This window comes from Pipistrellus hanaki, assembly GCF_964339955.1.
Source record: "Pipistrellus hanaki genome assembly, chromosome: 1".
Taxonomy (NCBI): Eukaryota; Metazoa; Chordata; class Mammalia; order Chiroptera; family Vespertilionidae; genus Pipistrellus; species Pipistrellus hanaki.
The window spans coordinates 50,014,784-50,031,408 of record NC_140503.1 but is presented as its reverse complement, the minus strand read 5'-3'; the positions used below and the strand labels follow the sequence as shown (position 1 = coordinate 50,031,408).

General features: G+C 35.9%; 1 long non-coding RNA gene across 2 annotated transcripts in view; it reads right to left on the bottom strand.

Moving 5' to 3' along the window:
• LOC311620653 overlaps positions 1 to 15,329 on the bottom strand; it is a 47,491-nt gene extending 32,162 nt beyond the window's left edge. For both annotated transcript variants that reach the window (XR_014794725.1, XR_014794726.1), the window contains exons 1-2: positions 15,213 to 15,329; positions 12,922 to 13,118 (exon numbers count right to left, since the gene is read on the bottom strand). This is a non-coding gene — a long non-coding RNA (uncharacterized lncRNA). The remainder of the gene's footprint in view (positions 1 to 12,921; positions 13,119 to 15,212) is intronic.
• Positions 15,330 to 16,625: the final 1,296 nt, after the last annotated feature.

The following is a 16,625-nucleotide window of genomic DNA, read 5'->3' as shown; positions in this document are numbered from 1 at the left end:
TTTCCTTGAGATAAGTTGCTAGAAGTAGAATTTTTTTTAATATATATTTTATTGATTTTCTACAGAGAGGAGGAGAGAGGGATAGAGAGCTAGAAACGTCAATGAGAGAGAATCATCGACCAGCTGCCTCTTGCACACCCGCTACCTGCGATGTGCCTACAACCAATGTACATGCCCCTTGACCGGAATCGAACCTGGGACCTTTCAGTCTGCATACCGACGCTCTACCACTGAGCCAAACCGGTTTCGCCTAGAAGTAGAATTTATGTATCAAAGCAAATTTTTTACTGATTGAATTTTGAGGGAGAAAGAGAGAAACATTGATTTGTTTTTCCATTCATTGATGCATTCATTGGTTGCTTCTTGGATGTGCCCTGACCGGGGATCAGACCCACAAGCGTTGTGTATTGTGACAATGCTATAGCCAACTGAAGTACCTGCCTGAATAGAGCTCAAAAAAAATTTTTTTAAGTTAAAAAATATATTGCCAAATTACAGTCCAAAATGTTTAAGCAAATACATAACTCTCACCTGGAGAGTATGGGGGTACCCATTTCTTCACACTCTTAAAAACATTAGTTAGCTTTATCACTATTTTAAATATTTGAAAATGTAAAACTGTAAAACTTTTTCTCCTAAATGTTAATTTTTAAATTCAAAACCGAAAGTTACTTTTTAACAAAAAGTTAACAGTCTAAGTTATGTAAAAAGTAAACATCCTCCCTACTCTGCCCACAACTATCTCTCTCCCTGAGTGGCAAGCACTGCTAACAACTTCTTAACTCTATAGTTGCAGGCTCTTTGTCTATCATGCTTTTTGCTAGATTCCTGGTTAATAGCACATTTCCAGGGTATAATGCATTTTAAAAATCTTTATTTGTAAAAAATGAGATCATGCCTGAAATTATTTTTTAAAAATCTGACATTTTCACCCCACGTATTATAAATATCTTTATATTCTTTGTATATATAAGCCTGCTACATTTTAAAATATATATGCATAGCATTCCACTATATGTATAATCAAACTCCTAGATAGACTATTTCAATTTTTCACTGTTCTAAACAGCATTGAGATGAGTATCCTTGAAAGTGTATCTTTGTTTTGTAGTACAAATATTTTTGAAGGATAAGGTCCTAAAACAGATTCAAGGTCAAAAAATATGTGCCAAATTGGTTTCCAAAAGATAGCTCCAATTTACATTCTCTTCAATATGTGAGTGTTTTTCTGGTCTCAAGCCAGCATTTGATATCTTAAGTATTTCACCTTTTGCTACTCTGAGACCTAAAATTATATCTCATTCTTTGGATTTTAGGCATAACCACTTAGACAGCAGTTTTACAGTTTCTTACAATCACCAGCCTTACTTTAAATAAGTAAGAAATAAGTAATAGTTAAGTAAGTATTTTATCTATAAATTGGCCCTTTATATCCTTTACCTATTTTCTTATTAGGTATTGTTGTCTTTTTCTAACTTATATGCCCTTTTCCTACTACATATTTTAAAATAATTTCTACCAACTTTGTTACTTCTTCTTTAACATTGTTATGCTATATTTACCATAAATAAATTTCAAATTAAAGACCTAGTGACTTAGGTTTTGTAGTTTCATAACATAATATTTTGCTACCTGGTATGGCAAGCCCCTCCTCAACACTTTTTAAAAATGTCTTCAACATTTTGCATTTTCAATATAATTCACCAAATTTTTCTAAAAATGTTAAAAATTCTGTGAATGGACTACCATGACAAATCACCCCCCAAGTCAAATAACTTTGATTCTTCCCTGCCTCTTCCCAGCAGTCTATCTCTTTAAGATTTATCAAACATTTCCCCTCTTAACTATTCACACTAATCACCTCAGTTCACGTGTCATCACTTCGGAACTAAATTACTGCAATAACCTCCAAATAGATCTCCAATCTCCAATCTCATCTTCATCCAATCCATTCCCCACAATGTCATCAGAAATACTTTTCTTTTAGAAAAAATAAATAAACCTGATTATGTGACTACATATTTGAAATTCTTCACAGTGGAGTTTGGATCCTTTAATTTATGATGTCAGCATCTACCTATTACTTTAGTCTCCTGTCTCCCCCCTTCTCTATAATTTCTTGCTGATTCAGTCCCTTCTGACTCTTCCCTCTGTCTAGAAACTTTCCCTTTGCTTTTTAGTCTAGTCTTTTCTTACTTATTTAAAATTTTTCATTAAAAATTTTTAAAAGCTTCACCTTCCCCAGAAATATCCATTTCTGATAGCACCTCTCAAACCATTCTGTATATGAATGTTCATAGCAATTTTTAGTCACAATAATCCTTAAACCTACCTGCCCATCAATAATAAAATTAGTAAATTAAGTTATGGTTTATTCATGCTTGGAATGCTTTACATTAATAAATGAAAAACAAACTACTGATACATGAAACAGCACATTTAAACCTTAGAGATATAATGTTGAGTCAAGAAAGAGGAATAAAAAAGAGTATCTAGTGTACCATCCAACCTGCCTTTCTGGAAAAACCTAATAACCACAGGCATTAGGTAGAGTACATAGAAAGATCATGCCTCCGAAGTAGGGAATAACTAGCTATAAACTAAGCACTACTTCAATCTTGCCTAATAAGTATTAAAAAGAAGACTAAAAAGGATCAAACTGTTCACAGTAATTTAATTGTGTGCAAAGAAAAAACTAAAAAATATTTATAGGAATAGAAAAATATCCAGCATCTGATTACGAAAAATTCACAATGTCAAGATTTTAATAAAAACTTGTCAGTTAGGCAAAAGAGCAGGGGGAGAAAACTTGCCATAATGATGAAAAAGTTCAATTAATTGCAACCAACCCTGAACTGACGGAGATGAAAGAATTAGTAAACAATGATATTAAAAATGTTAAATTTTCACGTTTAATTTTCAATAAAGACATGCGTGATATGAAAAGGGTCACATGCTTACTTTTCAGTAAAGACACGCATGATATGAACATTTTTAGAAATGAAAACTATAATGGATAAAATGAAAAATACACTGGATGGTATAAAAAAAGATTTGACATTGTAGAAGAAAAAATTAGTGAACTTAAACAGAGACTATGCAAAACTAAAAAGAAAAATATAATTTTAAAAATGAGCAGAGCATGAGTGATTCTTAACATAATTTCAAGGGCCTCTTAAATGTGTAATTGGAATCTCCAAAGGTAAGGAAAGAGAGAGCATGACAGAAAAAATATTTGAAGAAATAAATATCTAAAAATTTTCAAACTTGATGGAAATTTTATTTTATTTTATTTTCACTTTTTATTTTTTTATTTTTTTAATAAATCTTTATTGTTCATATTATTACAAATGTTCCTCTTCCCTCCCCCCCCCCTCCATTGCTCTCCTCCACCAGGTTCCCACTCCACCCTCTGCCCTTTCCCCACCCCCCATTGTCCTCATCCATAGGTGCACAGTTTATGTTCAGTCTCTTCCCACATCCCCCTCTCCCCTTTTCCCTGAGAATCGTCAGTTCACTCCCCTTCCATACCTCTGATTCTATTATATTCAACAGTTAATATTGTTCATCAGTTTGTTTGTTTCTAATTTCCTTGGTTTTTAGATTCACTTGTTGATAGTTATGTATTTGTTGTTCATAATTTTTATCATTATTTACTTTCTCTTCCAAAAGAACCCTCTTCAGCAACTTCAAATGAACCAACATCAGAATTATGGGGGTCCCAGAAGATGAGAGAGAGCAAGATATTGAAAACATACTGAAAGAAATAGTGACAGAAAACTTCCCCCACCTGGTGAAAGAAATAGACTTACAAGTCCAGGAAGCGCACAGAACTCCAAACAAAAGGAATCCAAAGGGGACTACATCAAGACACATCATAATTAAAATTCCAAGAGCAAAAGACAAAGAGAGAATATTAAAAGCAGCAAGAGAAAAGCAGGTAGTTACCTATAAAGGAGCACCTATACGATTGTCAGCTGATTTCTCAACAGAAACCATGCAGGACAGACAGGAATGGCAAGAAATATTCAAGGTGAGTAATAGTAAGAACCTACAGCCAAAAATACTGTACCCAGCAAAGCTATCACTCAGAATCGAAGGCCAGATAAAGAGCTTCACTAATAAAAAAAAAGCTAAAGGAGTTCATCAACACCAAACCAGAATTATATGAATTGTTGATGGAAATTTTAAACCCACATATTCAAGAAATTTAATAAACCCCACATTAAAACACACACACACACACACACACACACACACACACACACACACAAGAAAAACTACACTAAGGTACATCATAATCAAATTGTTTAAAACCAGTGATAAAGAGAAAATATAAAAAGTAGCCAGAGGGGTAAAAAGACACATTATGTGGAAAGGAACATAAGGATAACAACAGACACAAGGCAATAGAATAGACCTTGAGGCAACATTGTTAGAGTAATAAAAGAAAAAACTGTCTACCTAGAATTCTATACCTAACAAAAATATTTTTCCAAAACAAAGCCTCAATGCAGACTTTTTCATATGAGCTGAAAACATTCCTCAAGAGCAGATCTGTGCTCTAAGAGATGTTAAAGGGGAACTTTAAGGCAAAGTAATACTAGTAATAATACCATATGGATCTACACAAAGAAATGCAGAACAATGGAAATCATAACTTCTTAATAGATAAATATATAAGAATTAAAAATTTAAATCTACTTAAAAGTTAATTAACAACGCATTGTGGGATGTGTAATATATGTAAAAATATGGCAACAACATTAATATTATATAAGGCTCATACTATAAATGAGATGCTATAATATCACATGAAGGTAATTGAAAAAAGTTAAAATATATGCTATAAACCCAATAGCACTAAAGAAAGTGATATATATATATATATATATATATATATATATATATATATATATAAAAGCCTATTCAAAGTGTCCCCTCAGGAGTTTGACCAACTAGGAGTTCAATCACTCGCTATGACATGTGCTGACCACCTGGGGGTGGCACGAAACACAGTAAGGCCCCGGCTGATGGCCAGCAACCAGAAAAGGGAGGCCCTGGCTGGCAGCCGGCAGCACACACTGATGTTTTCCTCTCTCCCTCTCACCTTCCCTCATTTTTTCCCTTCCACTTTCTAAGAAAAAGCAATGGGAAAAATATCCTCAGAAGAGGATTAACAACAAAAATAACACTACAGTCATGTGCTGCTTAACAATGGAGATACACTCCAAGAAATGTGTCGTTGGGTGATTTTGTCATTGTGTGAACGTCATGAAATAAGTATATTTACACAAATTTAGATGGTATAACCTACTACACACCTAGGCTATGGGTTATTGCCTATTGTTCCTAGGTTATAAATCCGTACAGATTATAATTGTACTGAATCCTGAAGGTAATTGTAACACAATGGTAAGCATATTGTGTACCTAAACATAGAAAATGTATAGTAAAACTATGGGGTAAAAGATTTTAAATTGTGCACCCGTATAGGGCACCGTGCATGGAGCATGCAGATAAGGAGTTTATATGCATTGCAAACAAATGTATAATGCTGCTGCACTGTTTTACAACAAACTTTCCTGGTTGTTTTTTGTTTTTGATTTTGTTTTTTGTTTTTGTTTTTGCAAGTAGAAAGAGTTACACTCTAAAATAATATACTATAGCAAATACTTAAGCCACTAATAAAGTTATTTATTATCATTATCAAGTATTATGTATTGTGCATAATTTATGAGCTACACTTTTATAGGACTGGTAGCACAGCATGTCTATTTATACCAGCATCAACACAAACACTATATACTACAACTTTACAATCAATGGCAGCAAGATCAGCAGGTGACAGAAAATTTTCAGCTCCAATATAAACTTATGGGACCACTGTCATACGTGGTCCATCATTGACCAAAAAATCATTATGCAGCACATGATGGTAAAAGTAAATGATCAGAAGACAGAAATTGTCAGATTAAATAAAAAGGCAAGACAATTATATGCTATTTATAAGAAATGTACTTTAAAGACAAAAACTCCAATCAGTTAAAAGTAAAAGAATGGAAAATATATCATATTAATAGTAATAAAAAATTAACTTTAATTAACATCAAATAAATCTCAGGACAAAAAATGTTACCAGAGATTTTTAAAGAGCATTAATAATGATAAAGGGGTCATTTAATCCAGAGAATATAACAATCTAAAAAGGATTAAGAAAAAAGCAAACATACAAACAAAAATTCACCTTATAGTCACAAACACCATGGTGATTACTAGAGGGGAGGGAGGTGGGTGGAGGAAGAAGAGGCTGGTAAATTGAGATGGAAGGAGACACAATACAATATTCAGATGATGCATTATAGAATTGTACACTTGAAACCTATATAATTTTATTAACCAATCTCACCCCAATAAATAAAATTTTAAAAGCCTTTTTATAAGTAAAAATTAATAGACCTACAAGGAGAAATAGAAAATCCAGAATTTACTAAAAGATTTCAATAATGCTTTTCCAATAATAAATAATAGTATGAGTAAGCAGAAAATCAATAAGGAGATAGATTTTTATAAATACTATCAACCATGTTGACCTAATTGACATACTAGAACACTCCATCCATCAACAACAGAATACACATTCTTTTCAAGTGCATATGGAATATTTTACCAAGGTAGGACATATTCTATGCCATAAAACAAATCTCAATAAATATAACAAGATTCAAGTCATAGAAAGCATGTTCTTGGACCACAGAGAAATTAAATTAGAAATCAATAAAGATCTCAGGGAAATCCCCAAATATTTGGACACTAAATAAAACATTTATAAGTAACACACAGATTAAAGCAGTAATTTTAAGAGAAATTAGAAATTATTTCACACTGAATGAAAGTGAAAACAAAGATATAACGTTTGTGATATTTACTAAAGCAGCACTTAGGAGAAATATTATAGCACTAAAATCTATATTAGAAAAGAAGAAAGATCTCAAATCAATGACTTCAGCTTCTACCTTTAAAACTATAGAAAAAAAGGGAACAAATTAAACTCAAAATAAACAAAAGAAAGAATATATTAAACAGAGCAGAAATTAAGTAAATAAAAACATGAAAAGCCATAGACAAAAATCAATGGAATTAAAAGCTAGTGCCTTGAAAAGATTAATAAAATTGATGTTTCTAAACTGATCAGAAAGAAAGAAGACATAAGTTATCAACAAGGGAGGTGACATCATATAGATTCCACAGATATTAAAAGGAAAAGGGAATATTATGAATAATTTTAAGCCCATACACTTAACAATTTAAATGAACTGGACAAATCCAAGAAAGACACAAACTACAAAGCCTCACTCAAGAAGAAGTAGATAACTAAATATATTTGTAGTATTAAAGAAGGTAAAACCTTCCCACAACAAAACTCCAGATCCAGATGGCTTTACTGGTAAATTCTACCAACCATTTAAGGAAGAAATAATTCTAATTTTATACAGACTCTTCCCAAAACGCTGAAGAAGAGGAAAACTTTCCAACTCATTATATGAATCCAACTAGAGAAAACATTATCCTATATAATAAAGGTGTAATATGTTTTACTTTACACTGTAAAACTTAAGGACCGACTGCATATTAACTAGATCACGGATCAACAGGAAGGCGGGGCAGCGAGCTACAAGTGGGTGGGGGAGAGCTACTGGAGAGCGACCGCTAGCTACTGGCCCACGGATTCACGTGCAGGACTATTCGTGAAAAAATAAAACTACAAACTAATATTCCTCATGAGAGGTGAAAAATTTTACACAAAATTTAGTAAATCAACTTCAATAATAGATTTACAGTTGTTCCTATGGAAAATAACAAAATAATAATACAAGAATAAACTTTGTTTTGCATGGTCACAACAAAAACCTACTTTTGTCCCACCCTGTATATAACATGGATAAAACATCATGACCAAATTGTGTTTATCCCAGAAATACAAGGTTGTCTTACATTTTAAAATCAACTGATATACAAGATGGCTGCACGCAGGTGAACACCTAGCCGCAGCCGCACACAACAATTTCAATAAAATACAACTAAAGTATAAAACGGACATTGCCCAGAACTACAGGAAGGTTGACTGACTGGAAATTCTACAGCGAGAAGCAAGGACAAAACCAGAAGGAGGCGTGGAGGAGCTGGAAAAGCCCCAGGTACGGAGACGCGGCGCACGGCCCGCGGAGAGGACGGAGCCAGAGAGGAGGGGGAGACAGAGTGCCTGGCGGGCGTTCCCTAGCGGAAAGGAGATAAAACTCCGACTGTGCTAGGCCCCCGACTGCTCTGAACCCCAGTTCCCCAGACCCCGGGGACCCAGGCTCAGCCATAGGGAGCCGGGCTGTAAGGCGGGACTCCGGGGAAGCCGCGGCGAAAGGAGGCCCCTGCGGCGCGCACACAGCGCGCAGAGAAGGGACGGTCGGCTGTGCCGCGGGATTGCCCTGATGGGAAGGAGACTGAGGCTCCAGACTGCTCTGAACGCCACCTCCAACTCCACTTCCAACTGAACTGAACCCCAATACCGGGCTCATTGGGGGAGAGCATAGACTGTTTGGCAGCAGGCGAAAATCGAGGGCACCTTTCTCTCAGAGGTGCTGGCAGCGAGTACTGAAGGACCCGCATAGGGCGGGGCTGACGGAAGCCAAAGCTGCAGGCTCCACCCTGAAACCACGTCCCATCTGTAACTGCGAAATGCGACAACAAAATAGATCACAAACGAAAGAAATGGAGGACAAAAAGCGTCTGGATATAGAGTTCAAATCTACGCTTATAAGGTTTTTCAAGAATTTCCTAGAAAAGATGGATAAGACCTATGAGGATATGAAAAGAGACCATCAAGAAATGATAAGGGAACAACAAGAAATAAAGAATACATTGTCTGAAATAAAACATATTTTACAGAGTCCTAAAAACAAAAGGGAAGATCGCAAGAATCAAGTCAAAGATTTGGAACATAAAGAGCCAGAAGACACTCCTTCACAGAAGCTAGAAGGCAAGAGAATCCAGAAAATTGAAAATAATGTAAGAAACCTCTGGGACAACTTCAAGCGAACCAACATCAGAATTATGGGGGTTCCAGAAGATGAGAGAGAGCAAGATATCGAAAACATACTGAAAGAAATAGTGACAGAAAACTTCCCCCACCTGGCGAAAGAATTAGACTTACAAGTCCAGGAAGCGCACAGAACTCCAAACAAAAGGAATCCAAAGAGGACCACACCAAGACACCTCATAATTAAAATTCCAAGAGCAAAAGACAAAGAGAGAATATTAAAAGAAGCAAGAGCAAAGAAGGTAGTTACATATAAAGGAGCACCTATACGATTGTCAGCTGACTTCTCAACAGAAACCATGCAGGCCAGAAGGGAATGGCAAGAAATATTCAAGGTGATGAATAGTAAGAACCTACAGCCAAAGATAATCTATCCAGCAAAGCTATCACTCAGAATCGAAGGTCAGATAAAGAGCTTCACTAATAAAAAAAAGCTAAAGGAGTTCATCACCACCAAACCAGAATTATATGAATTGCTGAAGGGGGTTCTTTCAGAAAAGAAAGTAAACAAAGATAAAAATTATGAACAACAAATACGTAACTATCAACAAGTGAATCTAAAAACCAAGGAAATTAAAAAAAAAAATCTGATGAACAATAGTAACTGTTGAATATAATAGAATCAGAGGTATGGAAGGGGAGTAAACTGATGATTCTTGGGGAAAAGGGGAGAGGGGGGCGTGGGAAGAGACTGAACATAAACTGTGCACCTATGGATGAGGACAATGGGGGGTGGGGAAAGGACAGAGGGTGGGGTGGGAACCTGGTGGAGGAGAGCAATGGTGGGGAGGGGGGGAAGGAACATTTGTAATATAATAATATGAACAATAAAAACTTATTAAAAAAAATAAATAATAAAATAAAATCAACTGATATAATTCACCATATTAGCATATAATTAAAAGAAAACCATATGATCTTTCCAAAAAAACACATGAAATGTCTGGGGAAAAAATGCATCACCCATTCCTGATTAAAAAAAAAAAAAAAAAAAAGCTGCGGATAGCATGATACTTAAAGGTAAAAGTGGAATGCTTTCCCCTAAAACTGAGAACCAGATAAGAATGTCTGCCCTCGCTATTTCTATTAACCATTTTACTGGAGGTCTTAGCCAGTGCAATAAGGCACTGAAAAGATAGTAATGACATCCAAATTGGGAAAGCAGAATTAAAGCTGTCATCATTTTTAAACATGACTGTCTTAAGTAGAAAACCCTAAAAGAGAAAAAAAAACCAAAAAAAAAAAACTTGCAGGATACAAACAATGAACAATTGGAAATAAAAAATACTAAAATATCACTTCTAATAGCATCAAAAATATGAAATATTTAGGGATAAATCTGACAAAAGATATGAGAGCCTTGTACACTGAAAGTTCCAACACATTACTGAGACTAATTTAAAAAATCCTGAGTAAATAAATATTTATACTTTGTTCATGTTTCAAAAGGCTCACTATTGTAAAGATGTCAATTCTCCCCAGTTGAGCTATAGAGCCAATGAATTTCTAGTAGACTTTTATTTTTTAGTAGAACTTGAAATGCTAATTATAAAATTTATATGGCAATGTAAAAAACCTACAATAGCCAAGATAGGTTTTTTTAAAATATATTTTATTGATATTTCACAGAGAAGAGGAAGGGAGAGAGATAGAGAGCTAGAAACGTCGATGAGAGAGAAACATTGACCAGCTGCCTTTTGCACACCCACTACCGGGGATGTGCCCGCAACCAATGTACATGCCCTTGACCGGAATCGAACCTGGGAACTTTCAGTCCACAGACCGACGCTCTACCACTGAGCCAAACCGGCTTCGGCCCAATATAGTTTTGAAAAGAAAAACATATTTACAGACTTAATGGTACCTGACTTCAACACTTATTATAAAGCTACAGTAATAAATACTGTATTGTGGTATTTATGTAAATAAGACAAAGAAGTAATTGGAACAGAATAGGGTCCAGAAATAGAACCATACGTATATGTATGTACAACTGAATTTTATGAAGGGCAAAAGCAATTCAGTGGAGAAAATGTACTGTTTTCAACAAATGGTGCCAGGACAGGGAAGAAAAAAAATATATTACATTGAATTGGAGAGCTTCTCAAAGCATGCCATATTTGGCAGATTGGGCTCCATGAAAAATGTAGAACTTGCATATACAAAAGATAGCTTACACAAGATAAACAAAAGATAAAAGAAAAAACGTATCTTTTGAAGAGAAAATATATTTATAAGATAAAACAACAAAGGATTAAGTCCCATAATCTATCCCATAAAGAGTTCCGGCAAATTAAGTAAAAGATAAAGAACAGGCAATTCACGGGAAAATAAATATGAACAGTCAATAAACCTGTAAGTTGTTCAACAGAAGCTTCTAAGTTTGATGTAATCCCACTTGTTTACTTTTGCTTTTATTGCTTCTGCTTTGGGTGCCACAGCCATAAAAGAATTGCTAAGACCTATGTCAAGAAGCTTCTTTTCTATGTTTTCTTTCAGAAATTTTATGGCTTGAGGTCTTACATTTAAGTCTTTATCCATTTCAAGTTAATTATTTGTGAAAGGCACAGGATAGGGGCCCAGTTTCGATCTTTGGCATATGACTATCCAGTTTTCCCAGCACCATTTATTGAAAAGACTGTGTGTTCTCCATTGAGTATTCTTAACTCACTTGTCAAATATTAGTTGACCATATACGCATGTGTTTATTTCTGGGCTTTTGATTCCGTTCTATTGGTCTACCCGTCTGTTTTTATGTCAGGACCATGCTGTTTTGCTTACTATAACTTTGAAGTGAAGTTTGAAAGCCAGAAGCGGAATGCCTCCAGCTTTGTTCTTCTTTCTCAGATAGCTTTGTTAAACTGGGTCTTTGGGGGCTCCATATTTTCTTTAAAAAATATTATTCAGCCATAAAAGGAAATAAACCCTGCTATTTACTTATAATCTCATGAATAAGCCAGGAGGATGTTATGCTAAGTGAAATAAGTCAGACAGAAAAAATACAAAAATACTGTATGATCTCATTTATATGTGGAATAAAAAATAAATCAAACTCACAAAAACAGAAAAAGAACAGCTGGTTGTCAGATGCTGGGAGTGAGGGTAATGGGGGTGGGGGAATAGGTAAAAGTGGCCAAAGGTACAAACTTCCAGTTATAAGGTGAATAAGCTCTGGAAGTGTACAGCATGGTGACTAGAGTCAACAATGCCATATTGTATGTTTGGAAGTTGCTAAGAGAGTAGATTTTTAAAAGTTTTCACCACAAAACAAATTGTAACTATGTGAGGTGATGGATGTGTTAACTCGCTTATTGTAGTAATCAGTTTGCCCATATGTACATATAAAAAACCACTACATTTTACATCTTACACTTACACAAAGTTGTATGCTGTTATATCTGAAGAAAGCTGGATATGACAAAATAAAATAACAAGTTTTTAAATATAATTAATGATTAAAAACCACATTATTTCCCCCACAATCTTATTATTGAACTCATAAAGTTTGACAAGAGAATCCCAAATTCAGGCCAGTTCTCTCCTGTGCTCTTGGAAGTAGGATATCCCTTCACTGGGTTCAGAAAAGTAGTGAAACATGATACAACTTATTCTGCTTACATTTGTCTACATGACCTTGAGAAAAGCAAATCATTGCGCTGGGGTTTCCATGCTCAACTCTGGGCAATAAGGGAGGTAAACAAGATAATCCCTCAACCCTAGCCAACTCTAACATATCTTCTCAGATTGGTTTAAAGGCACATTTTCTCTAAACTCCAGATTCACCTTTCTGGAATGGCTGTAACATGACAATTGCTATGCCATGGACTTACCATTAACAATTTCATTTCACCTTAACTGGTTTGGCTTAGTGGATAGAGCCTCGCCCTGTAGACTGAAGGGTCCCAGGTTCGATTCCAGTCAAGGGCATGTATCTTGGTTGTAGGCACATCTCCAGCATGGGGTATGCAGGAGGCAGCTGTTCCTCTCTCATCGATGTTTCTAATTCTCTATCCCTCTTCCTTCCTCTCTCTGTAAAAAAAAAAAAAATCAATAAAATATATTAAAAACAAAACAAAACAATTTCATTTAATCTCTACCACAACCCAGCAAGGCTGTGATGAGAGAATTAAAGCTCAGAGAACCTTCAATGTTCTTTTGCTTTATACTGCATGGTAAAGAAACAATGATCTTCCCCCCCTCTGGTGATATTCAAATCAGTATATGAAAAAGGCTCTGAGGGACACCCAATTGGTTGAAATTTTATAATTAGTAGAAGTTGCACATGAAATGCTAAAAACAATTTTAATGTTGCATATTCCTGTGATAAAGCCTGATACTTATGGTATTGTGCGTAGCAATTAAAATTTTTTAATTGATTTGAGAGAGAGAGGAAGGGAGAAAAAGAGAAACATTGATTTGTTGCTCCACTCATTTATGCACTCATTGGTTGCTCCTTACATGTGCCCTGACTTAGGATCAAACCCACAACCTTGACACCCTAACCAATTGAGCTATCTGGCCAGTGCTTGTGTTTTGCAATTTTGAAGTGAAAAAACACTTGGAGACAGAAAGACCTGATCTCAAATCCCAGCTCCGCAACTTACCAGTGGTAAAATCTTGAGCAAGAACCTCATTCTCTATGCTAAACCTTACTTCACTTTCCACTGTGTGCTATCTATAGTTCTGTCATTAACCATCACTTGACTTGTTTTGGAGTTAGTTGCTCATGTGACAGACTTCTCAACCAACACATTGTTAGCTCCTGTAGGACAATCACTTTGTGTCACTGATAGGACACAAAGTGTTACTTGTACACAGAGTTTTTTTTTTTTTAATTCCTTATTGTTTAAAGTATTACATATGTCTCCTTTTCCTCTCCCATTGACCTCTCCCCAACATTCCCACCCCCCAACGCATGCCCTCACTTCCCTAATATCTTTGTCCGTTGATTATGCTTATGTACATGCATACTAGTACAAATCCTTTGGTTGATCTCTTAACCACCACCCCTACTCTCCTCTGCCTTCCCTCTGAGGTTTGACACTTTGTTTGATGCTTCTGTGTATTCAGAAGTTTTGTCATAAACATTTATTAGATGAATATCATTATAAACATAACAAGAAAGACTGGCAATACTAAGAGTTAGCAAAAAATGAGGAGTCAATCTTGTCTGGAGAACAATTTACAAATGATTATTAAAAGGAGTGCTGTAAGCAAATTCCAGTAGTTAGCATAATAAATGTGAGAAGTTCATCAGAAGGCTGATGGACAGCTTCAGCAGAGCTGAAAATCTGCCTATATTACTGCCTGCTGCTGGAATAGCCAAAGATACTTCTCCAAACCTGATAATCTTTTCATTGTTTACCAAACTTTACCTTTGATATGTATATCTGCTTTTCTAGATGGAATGATGTGTGAATAAAAAGTCCTGTATTCGAAGATTCAGGGAACTTATCACCATGTGTCTTCCAACCCCCACATCCTGTTTGTTTTGGGAAAATTTACCAACTGACCTGGTTGTGTTTTTTTCTCATTAAATTAAAGGCATGCTTAATAGATAATAATAAACACATTAAACCAAATAAGTTGACAGATCCTGAATCTTTTCCTCTTCTGCTCACTCTCCATGGCATTGACTAGCTTTTAGAGTTGTTTTTGCTAAAATCTGCTTGTCCCAACAGGAACTATGGTATTTTATAAACAAAGCATTAAAGAGTGTCTCAGCGAGCTGACAGCTTTCATCTCTCTAGTCACCAAGTCTCTCCTCTCCAGAGGCAGAGGATCAGGCAGGGCCTTAGGTGTTACAGATTTTTGATCCCCAATACAAATTAGGCATTTTGAAATTGGAACAAGAACCCACATAGGTTAATATGACAACGACACTCTTTTTCCTTGAGCCCTATTTAAGAAAATGCATTTGACATTCTAATTTTTTTATCCTTGAGCATATAACTAAAAATTTACAATGATATTTTTGCCTTTAAACCTAATTCTTCCCCATTATAGTCTGACTTGAAACAAAAAATGTTCTTGCCCACCTTGGCCTGAGACCTCCAAGACTTGATGCAAGTTTTACACACAGTGAATCTCCCCACCAAATTTACTGGTGACCCACCTTTACCAGTGATTAATTTCTTTTCTTCACTCAGGCTAAACTTCTTCTCCAGATGTCCTTGTCTCAGGCACCATTGATGCTGGGGTATTTCCAGCTTCTAGAAGGGTTCAGGAATCTGGAGAAGGGCTGCAAGTAAATGAATAAAGAGACTAGACATGACATATAAATTTGGATAAGTTCCCCAAATCTCTGAATACAGGGTTACAGCCATTCCAGAAAGGTGTAATGTTGATGGCAAGACACATATGGTTTCAGAATAAGCCAAAGAAAAATAATTTGGGTAAAAATGAAAAGATCCTGAGTCTGGTTTATAGAAAGATTCCTTTATTAACCATTGGTCAAGAATATACTTATATATTCCCAGAAAACTCCCCTAAGCCCATGTGGATTCCTGCAACAATGGATCCAAGAGAGGAGCTAACCAGACTACTGCAGCCACAGATGGCAGTGGCCCCAAGCAATACTCTGACAAGAGAGGAGAAACAGTCCAGAGATGGAGATAGTGAAGATGCCTTGCCATGCCAGCAGTCAGCAGCTGTGTGTCGCTGCAGGTTTCCCAGGACCAAGCCAGAGAAGGTCGGACTTGCATTGCCTTTTGTCCACCATCCAGAACTGGAATATCATTGCTGTCATGTCATAGGAGACAGTAATGGAAAGGGGACTCAAAGAACTGCTGGCCCAGAATGGAGCTTATTGCAGACTGATTCCTTTAATGCCTGGCAGCAATTTAAAGGGACATGATAGAGCTCTATTCTTTCCATTGGGTTTAAAAATCTTAAAAGGACCTGAGCTCTACAAATGACATATATATTTTTTTAATATATTTTTATTGATTTTGTACAGAGAGGAAGGGAGAGAGATAGAGAGCTAGAAACATCAATGAGAGAGAGTCATCAATCAGCTGCCTCTTGCACACCTCCTACTGGGGATATGGTCGCAACCAAGGTACATGCCCTTGACCGGAATAGAACCCGGGTCCCTTCAGTCCCCAAGCCGATGCTCTATCCATTGAGCCAAACCAGTTTCAGCATGACATATATTTTTGTTAAACTTATTAAATCAAAGAGGGGGATATGCTGGAAGCAAATTCCAGTAGTTAGCATAATAAATGTGAGAAGTTCATCAGAAGGCTGATGGACAGCTTCAGCAGAACTAAAAATCTGCATATAATATTGCCTGCTGCTGGAACAGCTGAAGGCAGTTCCCCAACCTGATAATATTTCTATTGTTTACCAAACTTTACCTTTGATATGTATATCTGCTTTGCTAGAGGGCAAGATGTATGACTAAAAAGCCCCTTGTGTAGAGATTTCGGGAACTTAGTCACTAGAAAGAAGTTTCCTTCTGGCTCCCCCAAAATGCCTTCCAAATTTATATTTCATGTCCAGTCTATTTATTTATTTACTCGCAGCACTTCTC